This window comes from Cavia porcellus, unplaced genomic scaffold (assembly GCF_034190915.1).
Source record: "Cavia porcellus strain 051 isolate PalLab524CR breed Dunkin Hartley unplaced genomic scaffold, mCavPor4.1 scaffold_3, whole genome shotgun sequence".
Lineage (NCBI taxonomy): Eukaryota > Metazoa > Chordata > Mammalia > Rodentia > Caviidae > Cavia > Cavia porcellus.
The window spans coordinates 93,308,314-93,335,109 of record NW_026947486.1 but is presented as its reverse complement, the minus strand read 5'-3'; the positions used below and the strand labels follow the sequence as shown (position 1 = coordinate 93,335,109).

Below are 26,796 nucleotides of genomic sequence, written 5' to 3'. Positions count from 1 at the left end.
GAGAGAGAGACCAAAGGACCGTTAAGCCCCTCCCAGCCCGGGAACCAGGCCAGAATGGCCCTGCGCGGCCTGGCGCGGCCCAGCCCCCGCTCCCCAGCCTGGAAGTCCAGGAGCTCCCCCTCACCTGTTCGGGCTCCTCAGATGACTGGAAAGCCGAGGCTCCCACAGCCGGAAACGCCACAGCACCGCCAACCCGGAAGCATTGATACCAGCGGAAGTAACCAAGGTGTCGCCTGGGCAACGGTGGCTCCGCCCCCTTCGAGAACTAAAAAGAAGGCGCGAAATAAGAAGCGGCTTCACAGGTCAAAAGGTGAGCTTCTGGAAAGCTACGGGGGCCTGGAAGGATAAGTTCCAGAGTTCTGAGGGGCAACCCGACTTTCGGAAGGTATACGGGAAGGGAACTAAAGCGTGAGAATTTGACAGCATCTGCAGTTTCTGTGCTCACCAGCTAGGGCAAAGGTGTCGCTTTGTTACCACGTTACACACCCACCTGGCACGTACAAGACTGGTGGAGCGCAAGCTTGAAGGGACAGCAAAGTGAGGAGCGCGAAAGGAGGGGTTAGGGGAGGGGGCGCAGGGGGGCGTGGCGTGAGGGCGGGCGGAGCGGCGTGAGGGGCGGAGCAAATGGGGGCACCAGCAGCAGGGTGGGGGGGGGAAGGGCGGCTAGCAGGGACAAAGGTCGCTGAGGGTGGGCGGGGGTCACGGAGGGTGGGCGGGGGTCACGTTACAGGAGTAAAAAAAGAGATAAGATAAAGGAAGACGGCACAAAATGTTTGAAACGAAAGTGAGAAAATGAGGAATAAAGGCTGAACCTAGTTTTGCGAGGCACTTGGCTCAGAAAGAAAATCAGGATAGGAAAGTAAAGCTGGGCGCCTATTCAAAGTTAGAGATTAGTCACTGAAAACTTACAGGTCCTGTACTCCTAGCTGTTGGTTTAGGCAGAAACTTCAGAGCACATTGGAAACAGAAATTGGGACCATAGAAAGTTAAAGAATCTAAAGAAGAGATTTCCTAACCGGGTTTAATCCACACCTCACAATCTAGGACAAAATGAGAACCCAGTGCCTGGTTTTAGTGGCCAGGGCCGCTAGAATTGATAAACGCAAAGCCAGGACAAGACCATTAGCCAATAAGCCACATCTGAATTTAGTATTTTTGAGACAATATCTTAATGAGTAGTTGACATTGGCCTTGAGCTCCCTATGTAGTCCAAGATGGACTCATGGCAATCCTGCTTCTGCCTCCCTAGTGTTGGAGTTACAGGTGTGTACCTCCATACTGACTACTACAACCGAATTCTAATCCTCACATGAAGGCTGCTCTCAGGTGATAGTAATAATAGGTTTATTGTTTTTCATTTAAAGAAAAAAAACAAAACAGTAAAAGTGTACAAGTAATTCAGAATTTCAAAAAAACAAACTGAGAAATCACTAGTTAATAGATTACATATTGTCATCTTGGAAATAGTTGATCAAGTTACAAAATTAAGCACACAAAGTGGACATTCAAACAGTGAGACTTGGGGCTGGGGATTTAGCTCAGCCACGTAAGCACCTGCCTTGCAAGCAGGCTGGCTGTCATAAATTGGATCCCAGGTACCAATAAAAGAAAAAAAATCCCACCAAACAGTGAGACTGCAAACAGCTGTACTCAATGATCCAACAAAAACTTAGTAATATGATCATCTATCTTACACACCTAAACACACTTGCAGTTGTGTCCTTTAGAGCACTTTCTTTTCTGCTCTTTTTTGCAATAACATTTACACATTTTGGGTTTTATTACTCCCACAGTTCTTATTACTTTTTTTTGGAAGAGAATAAAACCAAATGTGACAAAACAAAGCAGAGTCAGTCAAAACAAAGGATGGACATAGTACATGATGTAAAAACAATACAAGATAATCAACAATGGTTACCGTAATGCCCCTTGCTACCTTAAAAAGAATTGCCTATATCATCAGGTATAATAAAGTTGAACGAAGCAGTACAGAACAAAACCAATAAAACCTAAACACTGGAAACATTACTGAAATTTAAAAGAAGATAATAGTCAAACCAGAATGGGCATCATAGTGAATCTTATTGTGTTCAAAGTAGTGGCCTATACCCTCAAAATTGATAATATCAAACAGCGATCCCCGGTACTGATAAAAAGGAAAAAAAGACAAAAAAAAAAAAAAAAAGGATAATATCAAACAGAACAGTATAGAGTAAAATAGGTCAAAAGAAGATGTGAGAGCAATACGGGGCTTCAAATCAAGTTAATAGGAAATCAGAAAAGTTACTATAATATATCCTGCTAATTTTTTTAAATTTTTCTCTTAATTAAAAAATAATAATAAATTTTTAAAAAGGGGGGGAGATTGACATAAAAGAGGTCATAATAACGTAGCAATACAGATCAGAACAGAACAATTTAAGCAACATAGTGTTTCACCACAAGATAACCCAACTTAATAGTAGGTACCATAGTGTCTCTTTCCTTGAAATATTTGAGTATAACTTCGTATACTATAGCATCAAACATATCAAGACAGTATGAAACCATTCAAGAGAATGAAAGTATTACAAGGTATTTAGAACCAGCTAACAGAAAATGAATAATGGTTTCTATATTATCTCTTTGCCTATAAAAAATTTTTTATACTATCACATATAATAATATCCAATAAGATACAACATGATAAAAGCAATGGGGACAGAAGAACAACAATTTGATGGGACTTCAAAACAAGATGATATTAAATCAGCACTAGCTATTATTATGTCTTGTTTTCTTCAAAATAGCTGTGCATATTATCACAGACAATAATATCAAACAGCCCAGAATAAAACCATTCCAATTAATGAGTGAAAACTTTATAAGGCTTCAAAACCATATAATGGGGAATCATGATTACCACATACTTTTATGTATTTGTATCATTTCTTATACTAGGGAAACTATTCAGTATTCATACATGCATTCATTTATTTCACTTACGAGTATGGGTCTCAAGCTGCGCCCATTTATTTATAAATATCTCAATGTGATCCTTCTTTATAAGTGAGTAGTGCTCCATTGTATAAAAATACCACAACTTTTTTTATCCATTCCTCAATTGATGGACACTTAGGTTGTTCCCAAGATCTGGCTATTACAAATTGTGCTGCTATAAACATGGGTGCACATATATCACTGTGGTATGATGCTTTCAGTTCTTCTGGGAATATGCCTAGAAGTGGAATAGCTGGAACAAATGGGACTTCCAATCCCAGCTTTTTGAGAAATCTCCAGACTGACCTCCACAGTGGTTGCATCAGTCTACACTCCCACAAACAACAGTGCAGGAGAGTTCCTTTTTCCCCACAGCCTCTCCAGCATTTGTCGTTGGTGGTTTGCTTGATCCTGGCCATTCTTCCAGGAGTGAGATGTAATCTCAATGTAGCTTTAATTGGCATTTCTCTAATGAGTAATGGTGATGAACATGTTTTCATGTATTTATTTGCCACTTGTATTTCTTCATCTGAAAAGTGTGTATTCATCTCAGATGCCCATTTTTGGGTTGGATCTTTGAATTTGGGGGGGGGGGTCTGATTGTTTTTAATTCTATGTTTTAGACAGAAGTCCTTTGTCTGAGGGACAGTTCACTAAGATTTTTTGCCAGTTTGTGGGTTTTCTTTTCACTATGCTGGAGATTTCACAGTGCAGAAACTTTTTAATAAGAGATGATCCCAGTTATTGATTCTGGGAAGTATTTCCCATGTCGTTTGAGTCCTGTTCATGAATTCTCTACCTACCCCTATATCTTCAAGGTTTTTACCCAATTTGTCTTCCAATAGATTTAGTATTTCTGTTTTAATATTCAGATCTTTGACCCATTTAGATTGTAATTTATTACATGGTGATAGGCATGGGTCTAGTTTTAGTTTTTGGCATATGGAGAGCCAGTTTTTCCAACACCATTTATTAAAGAGACTGTCCTTCTTCCAGTGAACATGTTTGGCTCCTTTATCAAAGATAAGGTAGTTGAGTGTGTTGGTATTTGTGGTTGTATCTTCTAATCTATTCATTGATCTTCAGGTCTGTTTTTATTCCAGTACCATGTTGATTTTACTACAGTTGCTTTGTAGTATAACTTCAAGTCAGGGATTGTGATGCCTCCTGCCTTGCCTTCGCTGCTTAGAACTGTCTTTGCTATTCTAGGTCTCTTCTCACTCCAGATGAATTTTAGGATTGATTTCTCGAGATCTATGAGGTATGTTGATGGTATTTTTATTGGGATTGCATTGAATCTATATAAGAGTTTTGGGAGAATGGCCATTTTCACAATATTTATTCTTCCTATCCATGAGCAAGGGATGTCTTTCCATTTTCTGAGATTGTCTTCAATTTGCTTTTTGGTTTATTGTTTGTATTACAAGTGGAAGTCAGCCAGTGTAAGGCACTTGGCGCTTATTTGTTAAATGTGCAAAATTTAGAGTTTCTTTTTCTCAAAAGGATCTTTCTTATTTTAGTTCACATTTTTCAATTTTTTTACTTTTAAATTTTTTTTTTCAGAGGCCGGGCATTTAGCTCAGCAGCCTAAGCGCCTACCTGGCAAGTGGGAGGTCGAGAGTTCTATCCTGGTACCCCCCCAAAAAATTTCTTCAGGCAATACCATGATAACTGACATTATGGAGTATTTGTCACATACCAAAGGTAATACCAAGGGTTTTTTATGTTCACAGCTACTCTGTAAGACAGGTACCATTATTTTCTGTTTATGGCAGATTTTAAAATGTGACCATAAAAAGTTGAGAATAATTTGATAAGTGCCAGCACTGAGATGCAAACTCGGGTTTGAGCCAGAAGTGGTGGCACACACCTGGAATCATAGCACTCAGGAGGCCAAGCCTGGAGTTCCAATCCAGCATGGACTACTTGGCAAGACCGTGTCTCAAATAAAAAGTAAAATAAGCTCAGGTATGACTTCTGAACTCAGGCTCTCAACTTTAATACCAGAAGGCCTCTGTTAACTTCAGAAATTTCCTCACTTAAAATTGAAATAATATAAGAAATATGTATATGAATTCCAAAACGTGAATTTTTCTCCCATTTGGATCTTAGCCGACAGTGTGGAGGTTCCTCAAAAAGCTAAAATTAGAGATTTCATTTGCCCCAGCTAGCCCACTTCTGAGCATTTTCCCGGAAGAACTGAAAACATCATACCACAGTAATTATGTGCACTCATGTTTATAGAAGCACAATTTTTAACAGCCAGATTTTGGAAGCAACCCAAAAACCCTTCAAATGAGGAATGAATAAAAACGGTGTGGTATTTTTATACAGTGGTGTACTACTCAGCTATAAAGAAGGATTGCATCAAGACTTTTATAGGTAAGTGGATGTGACTTCATAAGTGAAATAAATTCACATGTGTAAATATCGTATTGTCTCCCTAGTGTAAGAAACTGAAAGAGCAAATAAGACCCAAAATCTATAATAAATATTGTGTAAGAAACTGCTCAAAGGAAAAGTAACTGGGATAGGGAAAAGGAGGAAAGAAGCAAAGGAAAAGGAAAAAAAAATATATATATATATATACATACATAAAATAGCTAAGATGACTATATTACTAATTCTATTATTTACTGAAAAAGAACAATTAATACTCATATGATTAGATCAATTTTGCATGTCTATATCTGGTAATCTAAGCAACTCTTTTAAAGGTAACAGTATGCAATATTATAACCATTGTTAAATTCCTACCATCTTGTTTTGAAAACCTATATTGTTATTGTATTAGGTTTGTTGTTGTTTGTTTGTCTCTTTTGCTTTTTGTTTTTCTTTTCTGTGCCTTTTTTTCTCTTTTTTTTTTTTTTTTGTCTTTTTCCTTTTTATCGGTACCGGGGATCGAACTCACAACTGCCTGCTTATTTAAATGAAGAAAAAAAAAAAGATCTCAGCAGAGTGGTCCCTTGCAGCCAAACAAGTGGGCTTAGTTTAAAAGTGCTTCTTACTTGAAATGATTATGCTTTCTCCAGTAAGGTGAATGGTATGTGTAGCTGTGGCCTTGGCTTACTGCACATCCTTGTAGAATGATGGCCCCCTGCACGGGAAAATCGCTCTTAGGTTTTCTACAGGACAGTTTTTGCCTTCTCAACCACTGCCACCCCCAGTTAACCCCATGACCACCTAGGTTAACTTTGTTCTTTTTTTTTTTTTTAATCGGTACTGGGGATCGAACACACGGCCACGCGCTTGCAAGGCAGGCGCTTATGCCGCTGAGCTAAATCCCCAGCCCCATTAACTTTGTTAAAATGAGCTTGTTTTCAAATGGCTGATTTTAAAAGTTCTATTATAAATGAGTAAAATAGCATGCATGGAAGCAACATTATAAACACATGCCACATTCAACACATTTGCATTTTCGTTGCTTTCTTAGAGTTTATTTTCACAACATTTTCCAAATCTATTATGTAAAGAAAAAAATCTTACACTCTTAAAGTTGGTCATTTTCCTTATAAATTTCCTTGTATCACCGGGGATTTAACTCAGTGGCCTAAGCTCCTGCTTGGCAAGCGCAAGGTTGTGAGTTCAATCCCTGGTACTAAAAATAAATAAATAAATAATTCTTTGAAAAAATAAGTTCCCTTGTATCATTTGTAATCTCTACCACAAAGACTGGTGTTTGACAGTCTTATGTTAAGCTTGAACTCTGATCCCTCTAAAATATAAACTACTCAAGAGGATAGAATGAAGAAATCTAATCACTGGAATGAAACTAGGAAGTTAATTCCATAATATTTATCATAGACAGTTGCCTGGACTTTGGTAGAATACTTCTAGTGTAAGTATATAGCACAAGTCAGCTCACTGTACTGTTAGATAACTGTTAGAAAGTTTTAATTTATATTGAACTAAAGTATGCTTTCTATTTTCTACTGACTCCAGAAAGACAACTGGTCTGCATGAAAATAAGACTATATTTTGAGCAAGAACAACTTTTTCTTTAGTTAACTAAGGTGACGGTGAGATGACATAAAGTTAACCATTTTAAAGTGGACAATTTAGTGGCATTTAGTACACTGACAGCATTTGCCACCATTTTTATCACCTAACATTTTCCAACCCTATATCCATTAAGAAACTGCTTCCCTTCCCTCCCTCCCCAGTACTGCTGGCAATCACCAATGTGCTTTCTGTCTATGGATTTACTTATTCTGAAAGTCTCATATCAATGGAATGAAACAATATGCAAACTTTTGTGTCTGGCTTCACTTACTTAGTAATTTTTTTTGTTTTTTAAACTGGGACTCAAACTCACAGCCTCACGCTTGCCTGGAAGGCACCTGTGCCTCTGAGCTACATCCCCATCCCCATTTAGTATGTTTTTGAGGTTCATCCAAACTGTAGCAAGTATCAGTACTTTCATTCTTTTTTATAGCTAAATGTCATCCCATTGCACTTATGTAGCACAAATTCTTCATCCATTCACCCATCAATGAACATTTGGGCTAGTTCCAATTTTGGGCTATCACAAATGGTTCTGCTGTGAATACAGATATTATTCATTTAATGACCCAGCTCCATAACTGCTTAGGTCATTAAATGACTTGGTTGTTAAATGAGAAAATGTATATCATGTGTACATTACAATATTCAAACAAAGAGATTATCAAAGAATACTCGAACTTGATGAATTTGCTTTTGTTTGCATAACTCATGCAGTACTACAACATAAAACAGAACATAAAACTGCAGTACTGTACAGTACAATATAATCAGCAAAAATTACTATATAAAAAGTACTCTATAAACAAGGTGGCTGGAAATGTAGCTCAGCAGCAGTGCCTCCCTGGCAAGTGCACGTTCATGAGTTTCTCGGTTAAAAAAAAGTGTGCAAAAAGACATTGAGGATCTATAAACAAGATGTACAGAATTGTACCAAAAAATGGGTCAAAAGTCTGAACAGCATGCCTCGTTTGTAAGTCTGAATAATCTATAAACAGTAGGTCATTAAATGAATATGTGTATGCATATATAAGCATCTGATTAATAGTGTTATGCCTTGGAGCTGTGTATACTTACAGGTGGAATTGCCAGAAGACATATTTGAAGCCAAATTTCTTCACTTTCTAGCTATGTGACTTTCTAAAATATGCTTAATTTTTCTGAGCATCAGTTTCCTTACCTGAAGATTTTCTAATGCTTCTAGCATAGTTAAGAACTTAGCATTTACTTAATAAATGTTAATTGCCTTTTCTTTTTTCTCTCAATAGGTCTTTATATATCATCCATCCCAGTAATGTTTTCTTCCACAAGCTTGATACCCCTCAACCTCTCTTCATAGTGCATACTTTCCTGACCTCCCACAATCTTAGTTACTGTGCTACCAGATACCAAGTTTTCATCGTGGACAACATCGCTGTACTTATTTCTGATTTGATTTTTTTCTAGAGCCTCATTTATTTTCTTTGTTGTTACCACTTCAGAGGACGCCAGGTGGGTGATTTTTTTTTTTTTTTTTGGTCTTTATTTCAGTACCGGGGATCGAACTCACGACTGCCTGCTTGCAAGGCAAGCACTTATGCCACTGAGCTAAATCCCCAGCCCCTGGGTGGGTGATTTTTGTCCCACCTCATTGTCTCCTGGATTTGCCTTTGGTGAACTGGATGTCTGCAGTTGTATCCTAAGTTCTTATTTTCTTTTTTAGTTTAATTCTTGGGGTGATGCTTGTAATTGCGTATGGCAAGTTGCTTTATTGCTAGTATTTGGAGCCTTTAGGAAATGACTGCTTCTCAGAGATATTTTCCAGGTGTAGCTGGTTTTTGGGTTTTTGAGTCTGTTGCAAGTTCCTACCCCTTCAATTTGTTAGGAATGAGAAGTTGCTCCCTGGTTGGTCCAGCCCCTGGTTCTTTGGCACTGGCCCACAGTATTTCCTATTACCCTTAGGCAATCTCAGTCTTGAAATACCAGAAAGAATAGCTGGTTAGAACAATTATGTCACTTTGGCTAAAGTGGCTCACTCAACAATAATGATAATGTCAAACACATCCTAGAAAGTGGTAAATCCCAGCTAGTACAGTCCTTCACATCCACTGTTCCCTTCCACTGCTGCATCTCTCCATGGAGGCCTCTGATGTTGCCAGCAGTCACTATCTGTCCTGCTTCCAGATGTCAGAGGGCAAAAACTTTCTACTATCTTAGGGCTTATAGCTAAAGAGGAGAGTAGCCCTGAATCATATTTTGAATAAAAATAATTTAACAAGAGAATAGACAATTTTCATTAATATTTACATGCTTAGGAGTTCACGGAAAAAGGAAAATCAAAGCAATGAATTATATACCCTCCTTGGTAAGTCACATGTCTATCATTGTAACAAAATAGTTGAGGAAAACAACTTACATGAAGGAAACTTACATTTTGGCTCCTGGTTTTAGAGGTTTCAGTAAATGGTCTCTTGGCCAGATTGATTTTAGGCCTGTAGTGAAGTAGTACATCACAGCACAAGCATGTGGTAGAGGAAAGCTGCAAACTTCATGGTGGCCAAAAGCAAAGAGAGCACTCATTTTTAAAACAAAATCCAACTCTCCAAACCCATTAAGTTTTGAATCCATAAATAAGTTAATCCGTTCATGAGATCAGAGCCCTCATGTTTGAACCAATCCTTCAACACATAACCCTTTAATTGACATTTAAGATCCAAACCATGATACCCTTTTTAAAAAGGGAAGAGGAAAGTAAATAAATATTTAAAAATGAAAAAAGAAAGAGGGTTTCAGGTTCAAGGGATGAAAAATTGTGGGGAAGTGAAGAGAAAATATACAGGGGAACTAATGGAAGGCAAGGCTAATTTTAGTATGAAGTGTTTATGTAAATTCATCTTGATGTCCACTCCCCATCTTCCATGGTAAGAGTTGCCCTCCTCTTCCAGGTATGAGTGGGGAGGGATTTCTCAAAGGGAAATTTATGTCCTGCTTTTTTTTAGATATGTAAGAGAAGAGTAGGGAATTCTTTCTTTTCAGATGATAATTGCATTTAACACAAAATAATACTTTCATCAATGTGTCATATTTTGGAGTGACATATTCTAATCTCCTTCAAAACCAAATTCCCAACTTGTGGGAACTGGGATTCTGTTCAATGTCCAGGACCATATGCAAACCTAGAATGTGTTTTTTATTTGAAAAATGAGAATTTTAAAATTTTCATTAAAATATTATTAAAAGTGTGAAAAGATAAGCTCCAGACAGAGGAAAGAGATTTTTAATCTATGTACCCCATGAAATCATATGTCCAATATATAATGAACTCCTAAATCTCAATAATAATAAGATAGGTGACACAATTTTGTCATGGGAGAAATATTTGAAAGGCAGTTCATAGAAGATCATATTCAAATAGCCAGCATGAAAAATTGTTCATTATTAGTCATAAAGAAAATTAAAATCATATGCACCCAGAACCACCAGAGTGAAAAGGATTAATGGTACAAAAGGTTGGGAGGGAAGTGAATCATCTCAAATTCTCATGCATTGCTATTAAAAGCATGTATTACATTTCTATTGCTGTGGTTAAAAACTGCCACAGATTCAACAGCTTAGAACTGTAAAGAATAGCTCAAGGCAGAGACCACTCAACAGGCTTTTGTGAAAGCAATAAGGTATACAATTAAATACCTGGGTACACGCAGACTGTGGGCAAAAGGGTCATCTACAGATGGAACAAAGAGAGGTGGGCTTCCTTACAGGGTTTCAAAGAAGGTAAGGGACATTATTAGGTGGAAAGACCTTAGTAAACATTAGTGATCAAAGTTCTCTAAATGTTCTGTGCCTCACTGGGCAAAGTCTTTGAGGAATCCAGTGTAAATGTTTGGGTATCTTCAGAAGGCCTGGTGCTTGGAAGATTCCATGCTCTATCTGATCTCTTCTATGATATCCTGTGTTTGATGAGGACAGCCCTAGTGTTGAGGTGGGTTTTTGCTGAGAACAGTGCTGCTGCTGATAAACAGATTGGGTGCTGGCAAAGTCATGCCAAAATACAGCCTGACAAAAGCAACACACATCTACTGTCTCAGTTTTTGTAGGTCAGGAGTCTAGTCATCACTTCACTGTGCTCTAGGGCCCCACAAGCCTGCAGATCAAGGTATCAACCAGATTGCTTTTGTCTTGAGCCTTGACTGGTGAAAAAAATCTGATTCCAAGCTCGCTCAAATTGTTACAGAATTTATTTCCTTGGGGCTGTAACACTGAAGCCATCAGTTTCTTGCTGGCTATAGGCCAGAGGCCACTCAGGTCCAGAGGTTGCCCCGTTTCCTGAAAAGTGACCCCCTCCACACTCCCTCCAGCTCACCACAAGACCACTTGCTTCTTCCAGGTACAAGAGTGACAGTCTAAGATGAGGTTTAATCAACACAGAGAAGAAGAAGACTATTTACTTTCTGTGATGAAGATTATACCTAATTTTCAAACTCAGAATGTCTTTTTTCTGACTAGAAAAATGCAGTCATTATAAAACGAACTATACACAAAAGTAAAAACAAGAAAATGCAAATTACCTGAAATCCAAACATTCTTGGGGGTATTCAGACCCTCCTTCTAGTCCTCACCATGCACATACACAAGCTAGTACTGTAGTTGTTGTGACGTGTGTGTTCCTGTCACAGTCTCCTGTAGGGTGGCTTCATGTGTTGGAGTCAGTGGCCCATCTACTCTAATTCATGGCCTTACTATATTGGGAAATAAATTTCCTGCTCTTGCGCTCATAGTAATACTCTACTGATTTTAAAAGTTATGAAACTCTACAGAAGGGCAGGAAAATATAAAAGAAAAAAATTTAAACAAAAAGATAAAAACAAAAGCACAGTTTATTACCTCTACTACCCAGATATCAGCTTTAACATTTTTAAGTTAAATTTATCTTCTTGTCCTTAAAATTTTCATGTCTTTCTGTGTTTCAAATAATGGTATGAATATAAAATAAACCTTATTTTACCTTGTCAAAGGCCTGGCTTCCTCCCTCACCCAGCGCCCTGCTGCTCCTGGACTCTACTGGCTCCCTTTCCATTTATCTTTCCTATCAGCTTCATATTTGTCCCAGAGATTCAAAACCAACAAAAAGAAAATCTTCTAACCTTTTGTACCCTCTAAATACTACAGGATCTCCTTCCACTCATAGTCCTTTTTAAACTTTATTTTTAAATTTAACCCAATAGGGCTGGGTATATAGCTCAGCAGCATAAGTGCCTGCCTGGCAAGCACAAGGTCCTGAGTTCAATTCCTGATACAAAAAAAATAATAATAATAAATTTAACCCATTGTATTCAAAGTATTATCATTTCAGCATGTAATCAACACAAAGTTGTTAATGAGATAATGTAGGCATCTGTACTATATATTCATGTATTTTATACTCATGGCACATCTCAATTCAGAACAGATATGTTTCAAGCGCTCAATAGCCACATGTGATGAGGGACCATCACAGCAAGCATGATGATACATTGGCCATTATCATTTAAAGCCTCTCATTTTCAAATGACAGTGTCATCTTGTAAAGAGAAAATATTTAAGCCATGACACAGAAATCACAAACTTTAAAAGAAAAACAAAGGATCTAGGTCTACCTCATGAATTATCACATGACATCTCAAGTATCTCTCCCAAAGAAGCATCCAGCTCCCTGGTTCTCAAATGTTGCCAATTGGCAGCAGCAGCAGCCACTGCAAATTGTTAGAAATGCATATTCTCAGGCCCCATCCAAGATCTAATTAAATCTGAATCTTCAGTTTTATACTATGCCTAGGAGTGTTGTTATGATTTTTTGGCACATGAAACTGTTCTGCCTCCTGTTCAACACCACCAGTAACAAGTAAATCATTTTCCAATCCCTAGAGAAGACTAACACATCTGTAAATACTCCTAAATTATTAGAAAAGCATTTGTCCTTTCTTTCTTAAATTTTCTGTATGAACCAGCACTATGTCAAACACTTCATTCAAATTATTTCATTTAAGCCCAGCACTCTATGAGACAGAGGCAAACTGTGGCTCCTTATTTTTGTGGACATGGTTGTTTTATGGTAAAATAAACATCACATAAAATTTACTATTTTAGGGGCTGGGATTTAGCTCAGCGGCATAAGCGCCTGTCTTGCAAGCAGGCAGTCGTGAGTTCCATCCCTGGTACCGGGGAAAAAAAAGTTAAAAAAAAAATTTACTATTTTAAGTGTACAATTCAGTTACATTAAGTCCTCTATATTCACCGTGTTTGCAACCATCATCCCTATTCATTTCCAGAACTTTTTCATCACCTCAAACAGAAACCCACTAGATAATCACTTCCCTTCTCCTGTTGCAGTCTCTGGTAACCACTATTCTACTTTCAGTGTGTATGAATATGGCTATTCTAAGTACCTCATATAAGTAAAATCGTATAACATTTGACCTTTATGTCTAGCATTCAAAACACATTGAAAGCAAACACAAAACAAAAATAATAAAAGCTAGTTGTTTGAGAATGTCAATAAAATAGATAAACCTCTAGCCAGACTGATAAAGGGGGACATAGACACAATTAACAATATCAGGAATGATACTAGGAGCTTAATTATAATAGTCTCTAATGATCCCACTATCCTGGTGTTTTTGCCCCTGTATTATCCTCTTCCCCTTGAATGTACACTGACTCGGTGACTTGATTTTTTTAATCAGTGCAATAGGTAGTGAAGTATCACACCTGTGATTAGAATAATGACAACCATCTTGCTTCAGTGTCTCCATTGGTGGATTTAATGAAGCAAGCTATTATATTGGAGAGGAGGACAGTGTGGCAAGTAACTGACAACAACCTCTGCCCAACAGCCACTAGTAAATAAGGTCCTTAGTCCACCAATCCACAAAAAACGTGAGTCCTGCCAACAATTATATAGGCTTGTCCAAAAAGTCTTCAAATGACATTTTAGTCTTGGTAACACTAATTACAGCCTAGTGAGAGATCTTGAGTGGAGAAACCACATAGACTGTCTCCAAATTTCTAACTTGCAGAATCTGTGCGATAATATGTGTTTCCTAAGCCATTAAACTGTAGCAATTTGTTGTAGAAATAAAAAAAAAACTAGTACAGAGATTAAAATAAGGAAATATTGTTAACAACTTTATGCTAGTAAATTTAGCAACTTCAGTAAAATGAACAAATGAACTAATTTCTAAAAACACATAAATTGCCGAAGCTTATTCGAGAAGAAATAAATGATCTACATAGTTTCATAACTATACAAAAATGAATTTGGAATTAAATTGCCTCACAAAGAAAATTTAGGCCTAGACTTTACTCCTTTAAGGAAGAAATAATTACAATTCTGTAGAAACAATTCCAGAATATAAAATATAATGCTTCCTAACTCATTCTATAATCAAGCATTACCCTGATACCAAAGCCAGACAGAGATATCACAAAGAAAACTAAAGACCAATGCCCCTAAAGTTGTTTAAAACTTAACAAAATTTTAGCAAGTTAAATCTAACCATACATATTTTAAAAGATAGTTTATCATGATTACAAAGATTTTGAGGAATATAAAGTAGATTCAAAATCAAAATCTGTCACTGCAATTCACCATGTTAACAAAATAAAGGAAAAAAATTCAATCTTTAAAAACACAGAGAAACATTTGACAAAATGCATCATCCATACTTGGTGAAATCTCTTAGCAAATGAGGAATAGAAGGCATCTTCCTCAAAATGAAGGGTTACTTCAAAGGACCTATAGCTGCTGGACTTGGTAGTACATACCTGTAATCCCAGTGCTAAGGAGGCTAAGGCAGGAGGATCATTGCAAGTTCGAGGACGGCCTGAGTTACATAGTGACCTCAAGGCCAGCCTGAACTACAGAGGGAGACCCCGACTCAAAAAAAGCAAACAAACAAACACCATACTGCTAACCTCTCACTAATGCAGACTGAACACTTTCCCCTAACATCAGAAACAAAATAAACCTGTTCTCTCTTAACCACTCACATGTATTCAGCAGCATTATATAGAATACAAGAAACTCTAGCCAGTGAAATTAGGCAAGAAAAAAGGCATTCAGATTGTAAAGGAAAACATTAGGCCCCCATTATTCATGAAAGATATGTTGTCCAAACAGGAAAATTCTACGTTGTACAACAAAAGCTAGTCTCCAACTCCTGGGCTCAAGTGATCCTCCTGTCTCAGCATCCCAAGTAGCTGAGAGTATATGTTGGTAAGTCACTTCACAATTATTGTTCTCAAAATAAAAATGTTAGAATAAAAGAAAACAAAAGTACATCACAAAAAAACTAATGTTGCTTAATTCTGACATACATAAGCTCACTTAGATTTCATACCTACCATATGAAGTAAATATTCCTGTCCCTTCTAAAGATTTCAGAAGCTAAAGCATCCCCTCTACTAATGATCTGCATTCTGTCAGAACCTAGGTTGCCCTAATGTTCCCCTAGTAATTTCCAAATCCTAAAAATGTTTTGATATTGTGAGCTTTTACAACAATTCCAATTTTTAATTAAAGAGCTTAATTTTTCTGACTTGCAGGACCTCTTGTTGAGCTTTTAAAAACTGATAACATAACTAAATATCAGAACACAGATTTTTCATTCTCAAGGCCCTGGGTTCAATCCTTAACACACACACACACACACACACACACACACTGATACTTGGTCCGTCTGATTTAGGATGTGGAAATTCAAAACAGGTGCTGTTCAAAGAGCAACCAAAAATTCAAAAGTTGTTAACATCCTTTTAGGTAAAAATCAAGTTGTAACTTTTTGGGAACAAGTGAAAAGGAAATGAGCACTATGGAATGCTTAATAAATTCCAGATATTGTGCTAAACACTATTTTTACACCTTCTTTATGACATTTTAAAAGTGAACACCTGATTGGGGATTTAGCTCAGCAGCTCAAACACTTGCCTGGTAACTGAAAGGTCATGAGTTTGATCCTCGGTACCAAAAAAAAGAACACTTTTTCTGAAATGTTTCTATAAATTATGATCTTTTAAAAGTTATTTTTAGGCCAGAGGTACAGAACCTGCCTGGCAAGCGCAAGGTCCTGAGTTTGATTCCTGGTACCAAAAAAAAGTCATTTTTGAAAATTCACTCCATTGTAAATACCGGCTGAGCTGGGAATACAGCTCAGTGAACAGAGCACTTCTGGTAAGCCCTGCTGGGTTCCATCCTCAGCACTGCAATAAATAAATGAATGAATAAGTGAGAGTAAAGGCAGTGAGCCTTTGCTTTCTGCTGTGTGTATGGGGGATTGAATCCGGGACCTTCCTCACTGAGCTATGTCCCCTGACCTTTATTATTTTTATTTTTATTCTTATTTTTGAGACTAATTCTCACTAACTTCTAAATTGCCCAGGGTGGGCTGCATTTTATTATCCTCCTGCCTCAGCCTCCCAAAGTGCTGGGATTACAGCCATGTATCACCACAATCATCTCAGCTTATATTTTTAAAACATTAAATTTTCTCCCACATCAAAAAAGAAATGTTCAACTTAATTATACCTAATGATATAGGCAATTTTTTTAAGGAATCAAGTGGCATTATGGTAACCATTGTTGATAACCTTGTACTCTGTTTTTACATCATGTACTATGTCTATCCTTGGATTTGACTGACAGCTTTGTTTTGCCATACTTGACTTTATTCTCTTCCAAAAAAAAAGTAATAAGAACTAAGGAGTAATAAAACCCAAAAGGTGTAAATGTTGTTGTAAAAAAAAGAGGGAAAAAAGTGCTCTAAAGATTACAACTGCAAGTGTGTTTAGGTGTGTTAGGATAGATGACCATATTACGGAGTTTTTGTTGGATCATTGAACAGAACTGTTTGCAGTCTCACTGTTTGAATGTCTACTTTGTATGCTTTGATCCTGTGACTTGAGCAACTATTTCTAAGATGACAATGTGTAATCTATTAACCGGTGATTTCTTACTTATTTTTTTTTTTTTTTGGAGTCCTGTATTGTACCCTTACACTGTTTTGTCTTGTTTTGTTTTGGTTTTTCTTTTTTTTTCCTTTTAAATAAAAAAAATGCTTTTTAACATAAATGTGCATAACTTAAAGGGCTGAATCTACATGTGATCTTAGCTAAAAGGCCAAGAAGTGACAAAGGGCTGAATCTAGTTCTGAACTGGCTGTCTTATAACTGACATCTTTCCAGTGTAATAAATTATATCAACTACGTCTTGAGAACAAAGGAAAGGGTTTTGGAAGTTTTTTATATAAAAATTCCAAGTTCCTCAATGTCTAGTACACATAAAGGTCAAAGGGTGGCTCATGATTACACTGTTTTTCTTTTGACTAGATAAATCAAAGGACCGCTCTAGCATTACAGTTTTAAATCCACAAATCCAGATGTCCAATTCAGGGAAGCTGCCTTCCAGCCTGAAATCTGTACTTCAAAGCTGCCTTATCTCCACAAGGACTCTCTCCTCTTTCCCTCTCTTCAAATACTGACTTCCTCCTTTTCTCCCTTTCTTCTCCTTTTCCTTTCTTTTTTTGTAAAACTCCTCAGAATTTCAAGATGTTGCAGAAAGTTCTCTGCACTAAAGTTCTGCTGATCCCTATTGGCACCCATGAGCTGCTTCTGGAATTCCTTTTTAGCCACTAGAAAAAGGAGTCAGTGAGAGACCACTGAAGCTTAAAGTATTGGCTGGGTAAGACTCAGGACGCCGAGCTGATGTCCAAAACCACCCCATCCTCCACTAGATTACCAAGGCAGTCCTGGCTTGATCACGGAGAGTCCAGGGCCTGCGCCCGACCAGGTGTCCCTCCATGCTACCAGGATCAGGCACTAGTCTCAGCCCCATGTAGCTGCGACACGCAAAACAAAGGCCAAATGAATGGCCATTACAGTTTCCAACTGGCCAAGCTGCAGCATCCAGGGAAGATTTGAAACGTCTGGCTTGCTCAGCAGCCACACAACTGACAGATCTCAGGTAACTATATCTGAGGCTTCTGATGACCAGACGTCCCCAGCAGGGTGCCAGCAGTTAGAAAGCTCTGCTGTGGATGTCCAAGACACGTTATTAAAAATAAAATAGGCATCTTAGTGAATCTTATTGCCTTCAAAGTAGTTGCCTATACCCTCAAACTTGATACTATCACACAGAATGGAACAGAGTCTAATCAGTCAAAACAAGATCGTGGGAGTATTACAGGACTTCAAAACAAGTTAATAGGAAATCAAAAAGAGTTACTATTATATATCCTAATTTTTTAAATTTTTCCCTTAATTAAAATAAACATAAGAAATAACTAAATAATTTTTTTAAAGAATAGTAGTTACCATAGTGTCTGTCTTTTTCCTTGAAATATTTGGATAAAACTTCATATACTATAGCTTCAAATATTTCCATCCTTGGTTTTGACTGACAGCTTTGTTTTGCCATATTTGACTTTATTCTCTCCCCCCCCAAGAAAGTAATAAGAACTAAGGAGTAATAAAATCCAAAATGTGTAAATTTTGTTGTAAAAAAGAGAGGGAGGAAAAAAAAAAGAGCTCTAACGGATATAACAGCAAGTGTGTTTAGGGGTGTTAAATAGCTGACTATATTAATGTTTTTGGATCATTGAACACAGCTGTTTGCAGTCTCTCTGTTTGAATGTCTACTTTCTATTCTTTGATACTGTGATTTGAGCAACTATTTCCAAGATGATAATATGTAATCTATTAACGGGTGATTTCTTACTGTTATGTTTTTCTTTTTTTGTAGTTCTGTATTATGTGTAACCTTACACTGCTTTGTTTTGTTTTGTGTTTTTCTCTTTTTCCTCTTAAATAAAATAAAATAAAATAATAAAAATAAAAAAAAATAAAATAGAGCTGAGGATTTCGCTCAGTGGTGTAAGCGCTTGCCTGGCAGGCACGAGGTCATGATTTCAATTCCAGGGACAAAAAAAAAAAAAAAAAAACTTAAAAAAGAAAATAGGCTGACAACTAGCCCTGCTGTTGCCAGGCTACCTTCTTCCCTAACTTGGCCACCTCCCACTTGCTGCTGGCTAGCCCCCTACTGAGAGTAAGAACCTGGAAGCTGGGATAATGCCTTGGTCCCTACTCTGCTCCCTAAGCAAAGGAGACTGCAGAGTCTCCAGAGTCTGCATTGCACAAAGCTCCCTGAGGCCAGGGTGTCTCCTTATCTGGAATACCGTCATCCCCCAGCCCCAGCCACAAACAGTCCCGGAAATTAAACTTCCCTTGAACTAAAAGAGCAGTATCAGGCCTCCCCCTTCAACAGGAGCCACCTCTGTTTACTCTGCGCCACAGGGACTCTGGGATAAGAGTGGGGCTTCTCAGATGGACTCTTTTCCCAGGAGTGGTTCCCATCCCTTGCCCACAACAACTAGGGTGGAGAGCCTCCAGTTAACCCCTTAATCTCCAGTTTGCTTCCGCCACTGCTTGGAGCAGGTGGGAGGCCAAGGAGCACACTAGAAAGCCAGAGGCATCCTGGAGGACAAACCTCTCAGTAAGGGGGTGAGGAAAGATGCCAGTGTTCCCCCAAGGTAATAGTGACCAGGCCCATCTGGCCAGTGGGCACCTTGGCACCCCCTCCTTCTAGTTCTTCTCAGGGCCTCCTGGGCCCCTGAAGAGGAACTAGAAGAAGACATCTGCAGACACAACTGGATCAGCTACCCAGCTTAATGATGGCTTGCAGTCCCTGAGCCAGCCAAGTATATAGATGCTGTGCATCAGGGAAGGGAAGAGTAGGAATAGGGATTCATTTTTGGCCACAGATGAGCTAGTTGATCAAATCGGTGTAAGTCCAAGGCAAGAAAAAATGCAAAACTACTCTCAAATGCTACAAAGCTGGATAAACTTCAAGTTTTCACTTGTTCACTCACCCCCCACCTCCACACACACACATCTAAGGTCACTTCCAATCTTCTGATTAGAGATCACGGAATTGCACAGCAAGACAAGTCCTTGAGAAATGGATTAAGACAGTCATTTTCATTTTACAGAGGAAGACCAGACAGGTTCTGTCACACAGCCACTATCTAATACAAATGCAGCACTTGATCTGAGGAAGAAACCTCAAACAGGGTAGAAAGAAGACAAACCTCAATACTATGAATTAAATAATAGAAAAACCTCTCCAGGACAGCCAATCAGCTTTTGAGTTAGTGAAGTCAGTAAAGGCCTGGAAGGTCCAGGCAGAAGAGCTGCTGCTAAGGAAGAAGGCACATCCAGAATAATAAACTGGAAGAAACAGCCAGGTTCTGAGAGCAGCACCATGGCAAGAAGGAGCCACTGGCCTGTGAGCACATGAAAAAGTGCTCAGCTTCTTTGCCCATTAGAGAAATGCAATCAAAACAACACTCAGATTCTATGTCACCCCAGAAAAAGGCTATCTTTAAGGACTAGAAAAATAACAAATGCTGGCTAAGTTGTGGGAAAAAAAGGAACTCTTCTACACTGTTTGGTAAAATGTAAACTAATATAAACAGTATAGAAATCTGTATAGATATTCCTCAAAAAAGTAAAAATAGGAATCTCATTTGTCCTAGGTATTATCTTTCCTGGACACTTTGCTGAATCAACAACATCATATTATGGTGCTACAAGCACCTACATGTTTATTGCATCAAAATTCACAACAGTTAAATTATGGAAGCCAGCTATACGCCCATCGACAGATAAAGTAAATGTGGTACATGCAATATAAACAAAGGAGTACTACTTAGTCATAAAGAAGATAAATTTGTGTCAATTGTAGGAAACCAGATGGATCTTGAGATCATAATACTAAGTGAAACAAATGAGACACAGAAGACTAAATATTGCATGGTTTCTCTAATATGAGAGGCCCAAAATATAAACATGTTTTTATTTTAAAGAGAAAAAAACACAGAACAAACAACAAACAAAAGAAACAAACAACAATGACATCAAAAATTCCAAACAACAGCAACGTATGATTTCAAGACAAGATGATAGGAATTTTTTTTGTACTGAGGATTGCACTCATAACCGCAAGCTTGCAAAGCTGGCACTTATGCCACTGAGCTAAATCCCTGGCCCAAGACGATAGGAATTTAACAATGGTTGTTATGTTGTATATAGTTATCTTCAAAAGAGTTGCTCAGATTACCAGATATTGGCATGCAAAATTATCAAACAATATGAACACTAACTATTCCTTTCCTTGAACTAATAGAATTAGTAGTACAGTTGTCTGAACTATAGTATATATACGTTTATATCTTTTTCCTTTTCTTTTTGTTCTTTTCCCCCATCCCAGTTGTTCTTTTGCTTTGAGTAGTTTCTTTCCCTTTAACAGTATCTATTGTACATTTTGGATCTTTTTACTCTTTCAGTTTCTTACAGTAGGGAGACAATATGGTGTTTGCACATGTGAGTCTGATTTACCTCGCTTATGAGTATGGTCTCAAGTTGCATCCATTTACCTAAAAAAAAAGCCTTGAGTTTATCCTTCTTTATGGCTAGGTAGTACTCCATTGTATAAAAATACCACATCTTTTTTATCCATTCCTTGGTTGATAGGCATTTGAGTTGTTTCCAAGATCTGGTTATTACAAATTGTGCTGCTATAAACATGGCTGCACATACATCACTGTGGTATGGTGTTTTTAATTCTTCTGGTAAATACCCAGAAGGGTAATAGCTGATTTAATTTGACCTCTAATCCTAGGGGGGGTAGTACAATTTAAAGAGAAATCATAGGAAACAGGGGAGTAAATTTTGAGAAAACAGAAAGCAGATCAGAAGAAGAAAAAAAAGGGGAGCATTGGGGGTAGGGGAGTAAAAATGATCAAGATGAAGGGTGTGTATGTACCAGTTCTCTAAGATGAATGTAACTGTTTTGTATCACAAACTTATACTAACAAAAAAGCAGGAGCATTGTGAGTGAGTTGGAGAGAACAGGAAAGTAGATTCAGAGGAAGCTATGGCAATGCTTCCTTACAAGTGGAGCTGTGCAGTGGGGAAGGCAATTGCAGCTAGAGGACAAAGATTGCCTTGACGCTGTCAAAGACTAAATCAGTACTCATGCCAGCTCCTTGGCAGTCACCCCAGTATTCTCTCCCTTTTCTTGGTGGTCCTGCCCTCTCCAGGAGCATATTATTCTAACAAGCAAATTAGCACAATTTGTATCTAAATAAACCTGCATAGTCCCATTCCCCACTATTGGTTGGCTATGGCCATACCCCTGTGGAGGGCAATGGGAATAGTTAGTTCCTTGGGAATTTGGGAAAAGTTTTTCTTTATATTCTATAGAAGTTTCAGTGCATTTGCTCACTTCTGCATTTGCTCAGAGAAGCATGGAACTGTGGAGCTGTAAGCAGCTATATTCTAGCCACAAAGGAGGCAAGTTAAAATTAAGAAAACCTCCACAAAGCATAGGCCGAAAAAAATCTGAGGTTAGTGCCATTTTTGAGCCTGTAAGTCAAACAACTTCAGAATCCAGCTCCATTTTTAATTGATTAGCTCAGCAGAATTTACATTTTCTTTTTCTTGCAATCTAGTACTTTTGATACACGCACAATGGCCATTTATCATAACAAAGACTCATGCATGAAAAAGGCAGATAGATTTGATAACTGCTAAGGCTTCTTCTGAGTGGTAGGATTCCATAGCTCACTGATAGAGGTTGAAGGAAATCCTGGGCAAAGTGGAGGCATGTTATGTGATGGATTAGTATCTCTTTTCAAGAGTAATGGAAAGCCAACTTTTCATCTTTCCCATAGAACTGATTCGGAGGAAGAAATAGTTATCTGCTCAATCCCTTATAATGAGAGCTCCTGTAGGAGGCTGCTTAGAAAAATTCTTCTTTTCTATTACTGCCCACAGTGGGTTGATTTTATACATCCTTTTTTTCTTATTAAACTTTGAATCCCTTGAAGGTTGGGGCTACTGGGCATCTTTCTGCACCATTCAGTGAACAAATTAGGTACTCAGAAAACAAGTAAGTGCCAGAATGAAATCTATCAATCATTTGGCACAAAATATTTTCATGCTCTAATGCAGCCTTGTGTGTATCACTTAGATGGGGAATATCATGCCCACCAGAATATTTCCTAGAACAACTCTATCCACTTGGAACTAGAGGGAACAATATGACATAAAAATTAGTTAATCACAATTGCATCCTTCAATTCATGGCACACCATTTTGTTTTCTCTTTCAGTCAGCAAGAATATCTTCTGGGATTTCCTGGGTAAAAAAAAAAATTACATTTATTCTCTGCAGAGTGTTAGATACAAAGATATCTCTAAAACTTTCTACCATTGTTGTTTTTTCTTTTTTTTTTCTTAAGGTGAAATTCGCCCAACATACAATTTATGGTTTAAAGTGTTTAATTCCGTGGCATCTACTACTTTAACAATGCTGTGCAAACACTACCGCTCTACAGTTTCAAATCACTTCATTTCCAGTGAGTAATAACTTCCCACTCATCCCTTCACTTATGCCCTGGCAATCAATCTGCTGTCCGACTCTATGGATTTGACTATATTACATATATCATATTTTTAAAAATCAGACAATTTATGATTTCTCTGTTTGGCTTCTTTCACTGAACATCATGCTTTCGTCCATGCTGTAGCATGTGTCATTATTTCATTCCATTTTATTGCTAAATAATACTATATTTATATGCTACCACATGCTAAGACCATTCAATTAGGAAAAAATACTTTTTTCAACATACAGCCCTGAGAAAATTTATTCATGTGCAAAAGATATTATACCCTACCACATACTGTAAACAAAAGATTGACTCAAGAGGGATCCAAGACCTAAATAGAAGAATCAAAACTATCTAAAGAGGAAATATAGATGTAAATTGTTATGATCTTGGATAAGGCTGTGTTTTCTTAAATGTGATACCAAAAGCAAGAAAGGAAAAAGTAAATAAATTGAAGTATACAAATAAATTTTATTTCATGAAAATAAAAAAGTCTGTGTCTCAAAAGACACCCTCAAGAAAGTTAAACAACAGCCCATAGGTTGAGAGAAAGTATTTGAAAATCATAATTTCTGAAGGGCATACTATGCAAAATATAGTAGTAAAATAATTCTCACAACTCAAAAACAATAAACAATTTAGTTTAAAAAATGAATAAAGGGGTTGAGATTTAGCTTAGCAGTGTAAGCGCCTGCCTGGCAAGCGCAAGGTTGTGAGTTAGATCCCCGGTACCCGCCCCCCCCCCAAAAAAGAATAAAGGATTTAACAGATATTTCTTCAAGGATAATAAACCAATGACAGTACATACATAAAGATGCTTGACAACATTTTTTTTTTTTTGGGGGTACCGGCGATCAAACTAAGATCTCACACTCGCCATGCAGACGCTTATACCACTAAACTAAATCCCCAGCCCCTAATCTTTTTTTTTACTGAAGATAGAACTCATGATCTTGCGCTTGCCAGGCAGGCACTCATGCGGCTGAGCTAAATCCCTGGCCCTTTGACAATATTTATCTTAATGGAATGCTATGATCTGCATATGGTGAGTTCGTTCCCCCCCCCCCCCGCAAGAGTTTATGTGTTGGAGTCTTATTTCCCAGTGTTTCACTGTTAAGAGATACTGGGACCTTCAAGAAGTGGAGATTAGTAGGTAGTCCTCAGGTAACTGGGAGCACTATCCTCAGAAGAAATTCATATAGTTTTCATGGGGCCCTGGTTCTTTCTTTTCTTTCTTTCTTTCTTTCTTTCTTTCTTTCTTTTGTTAAGAGCAGAATATATTTATCGAGAGAGTTTCTGAGAAAGAGACAAAAGGAGTCCTGAGTGGGTTGCCAAAGATCCTGCCTTTTCTAAGGATTTTTACAGAGTAAAACCACAAGGTGAGGCTGGTCTAAGTGTGGGGGGATATCACAAGGTAGGCATGAGGTGGGACAGAACTATGGTCAACCAATGAGATTACAAGTGTAATTGCTTAAGTAAAATTGATTAAATCAGGTTCACGTGGGGAAACGAGTCATGTAGCAAGTGGGCATGAACACGGAATAGATCCCAGTAATTTTTATAAGAGAGTTCTCAATTTTAAAATTTTAATTCATATTAATAAACATTTGCAGTACATAATGATATCATTCATTGTAAGGAATTGCTACATGTACATAAAACATCTAAGTTATTTTTTGCAAGCATCATATTAATTTATGTTCTTATAAACTTAATTATCATGCATACAGAATAACAACCAAACTAATGAGCCAGAAAATGTTTAAAGCACATAAGACAATTATACTAAATCAAGATACACTTTCAGATATATTGTCCATGCCACAGTGCAATAACATTTTCTTTCTCTCTTATTCATTTTGCACTCTATCATGCATTAAGTTTCCCATATAACAGAAACTATCAGATGTTTCAGTTTGTATGTCTGATTTACTTCACGTAACATTTTTCTGCAAATGACTCAAGTTTATCTTTCTTTATGGCAGAGTAGTGTGTATTCCACTGTTTATAAATATCACATTTTCTTTATCCTTTGATCTGTCAATGGATGTATAAGCTGCTTGAAAGATCTGGCTATTATGAATTATGCTGTTATAAGTGTAGGTATGCATACATCACTGTGGTATGATATCTTTAATTCTTTGAAGATAACTAGAAGGGAAATAGCTGGACCAGGTAGAATTTCTATTTTTAGATTTTTGAGGAAACTTCATAGTGATTTCTGTAGTGCTTTTACCAGTTTACACTTCCACCAACAATGAAGAGGGTTCCTTTCCTTCTCCCCCTGTGGCCCTACCAGCATTTGATATTGTTTCATTTCTTGATGATAGCCATTCTTTCTAGAACAAGATGGAATATCAGTGCTGGAGTGTGATAGAATCTCATTGTAGTTTTCACTTGCATTTCTGAAATGCCTAGTAATGTTAAACATTTATCTCATGTATTTACTACTTCTTTGTCTGAGAAATGTCTATTCATTTCAGATATCTATTTTTGATTGGGGCTTTAAATTTAAGGTGTCTACTTTTTTTGACAGAGTTAGGATTAATCCTTTAAGGGTTAGCTGGCAAGAAAATTTTCCAATTCTGTGTGTTATCTCTACAATCTGTAGGTTGTTTCCTTTGCTGTGTAGAAGTGTTTTTTTAGGAGCAGAATATTGAGAGGAAAAAATCTTCTGTCCAAGAGAGAAACAGAAGGGTCCCAAGTGGGTCGCCAAAGACCCTGCCTTTTCTAAGGATTTTTATAGTGCAAAACCACAAGTTGAGGCAGGTCTAAGGTGGGGAAAACTGGAAAATCACAAGATGGGCATGAGGTGGGATGGAACTATGGTCAACCAATAAGATTACAAGTATAATTTGTGCAGAAACTTTTTAATTTGATGTGATCACATTTGTTCATTCTTATGCAACCAGGGTTCTTTTCAAAAAGTCTTTGCCTACCTCTATGTCTTCAAGAATTTTATCCATTTTGTCTTCCAACAGATAATTTCTGTTCTAATCTTTAGATCTTTGTTATATTTAGATTTTAGATTAGTGGTGATGAGAGATATGGATCTATGTTAAATCTTTGGCATGTCGATACCAGTTTTCCCAGCACCATTTAAGAAGCTCTTTCTTCCAATGAAAAGATTTGGCCCCTTTGTCAAAGATATTGTAGCTGAGTGTTCCTGGAGTTGTTTCTACATCCCCTATTCTATTCTATTCTATTGATCCAAAAGTCTGGGTTTTTTCTTCTAATATTAAGATAGGGGATAAGGGCATGGCAAAAAGTGTCTGGAGAAGTAAGCATGACCTGTTAATTACAAGATTCTGGACACTGCACAGAACAGTTCCAAAACCACTGCATGAGGACTT

At 37.6% G+C, this 26,796-nt stretch overlaps 1 protein-coding gene and 1 long non-coding RNA gene across 8 annotated transcripts in view; one reads left to right on the top strand and one right to left on the bottom strand.

The window, feature by feature from the left end:
• Positions 1 to 261, bottom strand: part of Slc25a14 (solute carrier family 25 member 14) — a 35,972-nt gene extending 35,711 nt beyond the window's left edge. For 3 of the 5 annotated variants that reach the window (XR_010046652.1, XM_005000095.3, XM_013142122.2), the window contains exon 1: positions 125 to 250. The gene's annotated coding sequence lies outside the window, so the exon portion shown is untranslated. Of the gene's footprint in view, positions 1 to 124 lie in introns of all 5 variants that reach the window. The other 2 variants (XM_005000098.4, XM_005000097.3) reach the window with 2 other exon arrangements.
• LOC134475504 (uncharacterized) lies at positions 192 to 18,738 on the top strand. Of its 3 annotated transcripts, none has more exons than XR_010046654.1 (6): positions 192 to 310; positions 4,189 to 4,240; positions 4,543 to 4,683; positions 5,314 to 5,361; positions 8,250 to 8,472; positions 11,348 to 12,463. It is a non-coding gene; the product is annotated as an uncharacterized LOC134475504 (long non-coding RNA). The 3 variants fall into 3 exon arrangements; XR_010046655.1 differs by lacking the exon at positions 11,348 to 12,463 and adding an exon at positions 15,119 to 18,738 and having other exon boundaries at positions 300 to 385; XR_010046653.1 differs by having other exon boundaries at positions 300 to 385.
• The last annotated feature ends 8,058 nt before the right edge of the window (positions 18,739 to 26,796 follow it).